The 7,029-nt window shown below is 40.3% G+C and overlaps 1 non-coding gene across 1 annotated transcript; it reads right to left on the reverse strand.

The window, feature by feature from the left end:
* Positions 1 to 5,228: 5,228 nt before the first annotated feature.
* Positions 5,229 to 5,301, reverse strand: trnav-cac (transfer RNA valine (anticodon CAC)). The gene has a single exon. It is a non-coding gene; the product is annotated as a tRNA-Val (tRNA).
* Positions 5,302 to 7,029: the final 1,728 nt, after the last annotated feature.

A 7,029-nucleotide genomic window follows, 5' to 3' on the forward strand; every position in this document is an offset into this window, starting at 1 on the left:
TTAATTAAGGAGCCTGACTTTTTTCTGTGAAGAACAGCTCTCCATTCAATTGAAAGGACAGCAGTTACACATCTACCAAGAGTTGTGTTTCTGCCTGGAATCGAGCCAGGGACCTTTCGCGTGTGAGCCAAACGTGATAACCACTACACTACAGAAACCCTACAGCACCGGCCGTTCAGGATCAGCCCAGCATTTCCTCCTTTTTGGTGCCTGCAAGGCATAGTTTAAAAACTGGCTTGAATTGTCTTCTCCCCGTTAGGACGCAAAATTCAATCCCACCAAGCAATGTTTTCTTGTTTCATTGCCTTTGAGAGACAGAATGTTACTCCCTAGGAATAATATGAAGAGCTCTACCGGATCACTGTAGGCTTATTCATTGGCATGGAAAGCAGTCCCTAGTGCACAAATTCTGCATCATTAACATTGCTTTGCATAGATTTTAATTGTCAGGAGACTATAAGGATGTTACTTTTAAGAATTAGCTAAGTAGCATAACTTATCTCTGTTAGGAGATCAAATACAGATGCACTCGTGGAGTTTCTGTTTTGTTTAATTTTGTTTGAAATACATGGATTAGCACACCCATCATGCTACAATGAGTTTTACATCATCCCTGTGACAATTGAAATCAGCCTTAAACACAGCTCCTAAAGCACAGTCCTTGCATCACCGGAGGACAAGCCTGCTGCATATATTGACTTTCTCGGTTTGCAAATGGAGACAGTGATGGGATATTTTTTTCCAACAGAGAAGCTACACTTTATGTCCATACTAAGATGCTAGTAATCTTCTGATCTTGAAATTTCCATTTTGCACAATGTAGAACCAAGTTGCAGACGAAGAGGTTAGGGATTTCACATGCGTTATAGTGCCGGAGTTTGGAGTACAGGACTTGGAGAACTCAATTGGAGTAACTAGGGAGTTCAGAAAATCATTTCCCTCTGCTGCAAGAAGGCCATTCGATTCCCTGGTGTCTACTTCAAATAGAAGACACAGAAACCAAAGAACCAGCTAATGTTTCTGCTCAGCTTCAATTCAAGGTCCTTTCACACATAATGCAAACGTGATGACCAATTCACTACAGACACCATGCAAAAATGCCTTGATGCGGTATGGTATCACTGCAATTTCAGAACAATTTTTTCACCAGCTCATCCCCAAAACTGAAAATGTGTGCAAATTATTTAGGAGAAAGAATGAACATCATTTATGCCAAAACCTTTCATATTTGGAAGTTCACAAATAGCTGCCATTTTATGCAAATTTCGTGGGTATGTTGGATGGCCTAAAATGCGTTTCATGAGCAGACGTAACTAAAATTCAAATGGTTCACAATTGTAATTTTCAGAAATATCTGATTCAAACTGTCAGAAAAAAATGCTGTTTAGCTGAAAGGGAACCCTCTAGTCCGACCTACACATCAGTCCAAACTGGTGGTCCTGGAAAATTGTAGGTTCTGTTCTTGCTTTCTAAACCTATGTAGCAGGGCCGTGTGAGCTCTTCACTGCTTAAGGCCATAAAAACCGAAGATCTCTTTCATTGCAGTCCCAATAGTTGTCCTCAGAACCTCACTCCTCTCAATTCTACCTTGAAGTTATGAACAGTATTTCCTTTTTTTACCATTTTGAGTGCAGTTAAATAGCAGCTCAGCTGCAGTTCCATGATGCTGAGTTTAAGTTGATTTCCCTGTGCAGTTCTTTAGCCTCGCCTGCCCATGCTTCCCTTTGTTCCAACCATTTTATACAGTAAACACCAAAAATGGATGAAAGAGAAATGCTTCTGCACAGTATGGAAGCTGGGACATGTGACCTGGAAAGCAAATGCAATGACCACTACTCTAGACAAATCAAGAGAGTTCAAGATCTATATCAATCAATAATGATCCCCCAAAAAGGTCTTTTAGTCAACAGGATTTATGACAAAATGATGTTGCGATTAGACAAGGAGCTTGGTGCCTCAGTCTGAGGACCTAAAGGGCAAACCGCACAAAGAGTCTCCCAGTTGATACACTGCTTAGAAAAAGCACGTGCCCAACTACTGTGCTATCAAGAGGGATGTTTCTGCCAGGTATGGAACAGAGGACCTTTCTCGTGTTAGGCGAACATGCTGAGCACTACACTACAGAAACCACTTTAAAATGCTTCTTTGCCTCTCCAGCTTTTGCTCATTTTTGGGGCTTGAAAATCATAGCTTTAAATCTGGCTAAGCAGTATGACTTCTCAAGCATTAGGATGAAAATTCAGACAATCCCACCAAAGTTCTCTTGTTTCCTACCCTTCGAGAAACAGACTGTTGCTAACTAGGCATAATATGAAGAGTTTTACTTTATCTCTGTAGTTCTATCATTGGCATTTAGAGCATAACCTATTGCACAAATTGTGTATGCTTGATATTGCCTTGCAAGGATTTGTTCTTTGCCATAGACTTGATGAAAGTAACTTTTAAATTTCAGCTAATTAGCATAACCTCTGTTAGGAAACAAAATGAGAACACACTCACTGAAGTTTATGCTTGAAAGACTTGAATTAGCACAGCCATTATGCTAAGAATTTTAATTAATCAGCTTGCCCATTAATTAAGGAGCCTGACTTTTCTCTGTGAAGAACTGCTCTCCATTCAATTGAAAGGACAGCAGTTACACATTTTCCAAGAGTTGTGTTCCTGCCTGGTATCGAGCCAGGGACCTTTCGCGTGTGAGGCTAACGTGATAACCACTACACTACAGAAACCCTACAGCACTGGCCGTTCAGGATCAGCCCAGCATTTCCTCCTTTTTGGTGCCTGCAAGGCATAGTTTAAAAACTGGCTTGAATTGTCTTCTCCCCGTTAGGACGCAAAATTCAATCCCACCAAGCAATGTTTTCTTGTTTCATTGCCTTTGAGAGACAGAATGTTACTCCCTAGGAATAATATGAAGAGCTTTACCGGATCACTGTAGGCTTATTCATTGGCATGGAAAGCAGTCCCTAGTGCACAAATTCTGCATCATTAACATTGCTTTGCATAGATTTTAATTGTCAGGAGACTATAAGGATGTTACTTTTAAGAATTTGCTAAGTAGCATAACTTATCTCTGTTAGGAGATCAAATACAGATGCACTCGTGGAGTTTCTGTTTTGTTTAATTTTGTTTGAAATACATGGATTAGCACACCCATCATGCTACAATGAGTTTTACATCATCCCTGTGACAATTGAAATCAGCCTTAAACACAGCTCCTAAAGCACAGTCCTTGCATCACCGGAGGACAAGCCTGCTGCATATATTGACTTTCTCGGTTTGCAAATGGAGACAGTGATGGGATATTTTTTTCCAACAGAGAAGCTACTCTTTATGTCCATACTAAGATGCTAGTAATCTTCTGATCTTGAAATTTCCATTTTGCACAATGTAGAACCAAGTTGCAGACGAAGAGGTTAGGGATTTCACATGCGTTATAGTGCCGGAGTTTGGAGTACAGGACTTGGAGAACTCAATTGGAGTAACTAGGGAGTTCAGAAAATCATTTCCCTCTGCTGCAAGAAGGCCATTCGATTCCCTGGTGTCTACTTCAAATAGAAGACACAGAAACCAAAGAACCAGCTAATGTTTCTGCTCAGCTTCAATTCAAGGTCCTTTCACACATAATGCAAACGTGATGACCAATTCACTACAGACACCATGCAAAAATGCCTTGATGCGGTATGGTATCACTGCAATTTCAGAACAATTTTTTCACCAGCTCATCCCCAAAACTGAAAATGTGTGCAAATTATTTAGGAGAAAGAATGAACATCATTTATGCCAAAACCTTTCATATTTGGAAGTTCACAAATAGCTGCCATTTTATGCAAATTTCGTGGGTATGTTGGATGGCCTAAAATGCGTTTCATGAGCAGACGTAACTAAAATTCAAATGGTTCACAATTGTAATTTTCAGAAATATCTGATTCAAACTGTCAGAAAAAAAATGCTGTTTAGCTGAAAGGGAACCCTCTAGTCCGACCTACACATCAGTCGAAACTGGTGGTCCTGGAAAATTGTAGGTTCTGTTCTTGCTTTCTAAACCTATGTAGCAGGGCCGTGTGAGCTCTTCACTGCTTAAGGCCATAAAAACCGAAGATCTCTTTCATTGCAGTCCCAATAGTTGTCCTCAGAACCTCACTCCTCTCAATTCTACCTTGAAGTCATGAACAGTATTTCCTTCTTTTACCATTTTGAGTGCAGTTAAAAAGCAGCTCAGCTGCAGTTCCATGATGCTGAGTTTAAGTTGATTTCCCTGTGCAGTTCTTTAGCCTCGCCTGCCCATGCTTCCCTTTGTTCCAACCATTTTATACAGTAAACACCAAAAATGGATGAAAGAGAAATGCTTCTGCACAGTATGGAAGCTGGGACATGTGACCTGGAAAGCAAATGCAATGACCACTACTCTAGACAAATCAAGAGAGTTCAAGATCTATATCAATCAATAATGATCCCCCAAAAAGGTCTTTTAGTCAACAGGATATATGACAAAATGATGTTGCGATTAGACAAGGAGCTTGGTGCCTCAGTCTGAGGACCTAAAGGGCGAACCGCACAAAGAGTCTCCCACTTGATACACTGCTTAGAAAAAGCACGTGCCCAACTACTGTGCTATCAAGAGGGATGTTTCTGCTAGGTATGGAACAGAGGACCTTTCTCGTGTTAGGCGAACATGCTGAGCACTACACTACAGAAACCACTTTAAAATGCTTCTTTGCCTCTCCAGCTTTTGCTCATTTTTGGGGCTTGAAAATCATAGCTTTAAATCTGGCTAAGCAGTATGACTTCTCAAGCATTAGGATGAAAATTCAGACAACCCCACCAAAGTTCTCTTGTTTCCTACCCTTTTAGAAACAGACTGTTGCTAACTAGGCATAATATGAAGAGTTTTACTTTATCTCTGTAGTTCTCTCATTGGCATATAGAGCATAACCTATTGCACAAATTGTGTATGCTTGATATTGCCTTGCAAGGATTTGTTCTTTGCCATAGACTTGATGAAAGAAACTTTTAAATTTCAGCTAATTAGCATAACCTCTGTTAGGAAACAAAATGAGAACACACTCACTGAAGTTTATGCTTGAAAGACTTGAATTAGCATAGCCATTATGCTATGAGTTTTAATTAATCAGCTTGGCCATTAATTAAGGAGCCTGACTTTTTTCTGTGAAGAACAGCTCTCCATTCAATTGAAAGGACAGCAGTTACACATCTACCAAGAGTTGTGTTTCTGCCTGGTATCGAGCCAGGGACCTTTCGCGTGTGAGGCGAACGTGATAACCACTACACTACAGAAACCCTACAGCACCGGCCGTTCAGGATCAGCCCAGCATTTCCTCCTTTTTGGTGCCTGCAAGGCATAGTTTAAAAACTGGCTTGAATTGTCTTCTCCCCGTTAGGACGCAAAATTCAATCCCACCAAGCAATGTTTTCTTGTTTCATTGCCTTTGAGAGACAGAATGTTACTCCCTAGGAATAATATGAAGAGCTCTACCGGATCACTGTAGGCTTATTCATTGGCATGGAAAGCAGTCCCTAGTGCACAAATTCTGCATCATTAACATTGCTTTGCATAGATTTTAATTGTCAGGAGACTATAAGGATGTTACTTTTAAGAATTAGCTAAGTAGCATAACTTATCTCTGTTAGGAGATCAAATACAGATGCACTCGTGGAGTTTCTGTTTTGTTTAATTTTGTTTGAAATACATGGATTAGCACACCCATCATGCTACAATGAGTTTTACATCATCCCTGTGACAATTGAAATCAGCCTTAAACACAGCTCCTAAAGCACAGTCCTTGCATCACCGGAGGACAAGCCTGCTGCATATATTGACTTTCTCGGTTTGCAAATGGAGACAGTGATGGGATATTTTTTTCCAACAGAGAAGCTACACTTTATGTCCATACTAAGATGCTAGTAATCTTCTGATCTTGAAATTTCCATTTTGCACAATGTAGAACCAAGTTGCAGACGAAGAGGTTAGGGATTTCACATGCGTTATAGTGCCGGAGTTTGGAGTACAGGACTTGGAGAACTCAATTGGAGTAACTAGGGAGTTCAGAAAATCATTTCCCTCTGCTGCAAGAAGGCCATTCGATTCCCTGGTGTCTACTTCAAATAGAAGACACAGAAACCAAAGAACCAGCTAATGTTTCTGCTCAGCTTCAATTCAAGGTCCTTTCACACATAATGCAAACGTGATGACCAATTCACTACAGACACCATGCAAAAATGCCTTGATGCAGTATGGTATCACTGCAATTTCAGAACAATTTTTTCACCAGCTCATCCCCAAAACTGAAAATGTGTGCAAATTATTTAGGAGAAAGAATGAACATCATTTATGCCAAAACCTTTCATATTTGGAAGTTCACAAATAGCTGCCATTTTATGCAAATTTCATGGGTATGTTGGATGGCCTAAAATGCGTTTCATGAGCAGACGTAACTAAAATTCAAATGGTTCACAATTGTAATTTTCAGAAATATCTGATTCAAACTGTCAGAAAAAAATGCTGTTTAGCTGAAAGGGAACCCTCTAGTCCGACCTACACATCAGTCCAAACTGGTGGTCCTGGAAAATTGTAGGTTCTGTTCTTGCTTTCTAAACCTATGTAGCAGGGCCGTGTGAGCTCTTCACTGCTTAAGGCCATAAAAACCGAAGATCTCTTTCATTGCAGTCCCAATAGTTGTCCTCAGAACCTCACTCCTCTCAATTCTACCTTGAAGTCATGAACAGTATTTCCTTTTTTTACCATTTTGAGTGCAGTTAAATAGCAGCTCAGCTGCAGTTCCATGATGCTGAGTTTAAGTTGATTTCCCTGTGCAGTTCTTTAGCCTCGCCTGCCCATGCTTCCCTTTGTTCCAACCATTTTATACAGTAAACACCAAAAATGGATGAAAGAGAAATGCTTCTGCACAGTATGGAAGCTGGGACATGTGACCTGGAAAGCAAATGCAATGACCACTTCTCTAGACAAATCAAGAGAGTTCAAGATCTATATCAATCAATAATGATCCC

Source organism: Electrophorus electricus, chromosome 2, assembly GCF_041902795.1.
Source record: "Electrophorus electricus isolate QZ-2024a chromosome 2, ASM4190279v1, whole genome shotgun sequence".
Lineage (NCBI taxonomy): Eukaryota > Metazoa > Chordata > Actinopteri > Gymnotiformes > Gymnotidae > Electrophorus > Electrophorus electricus.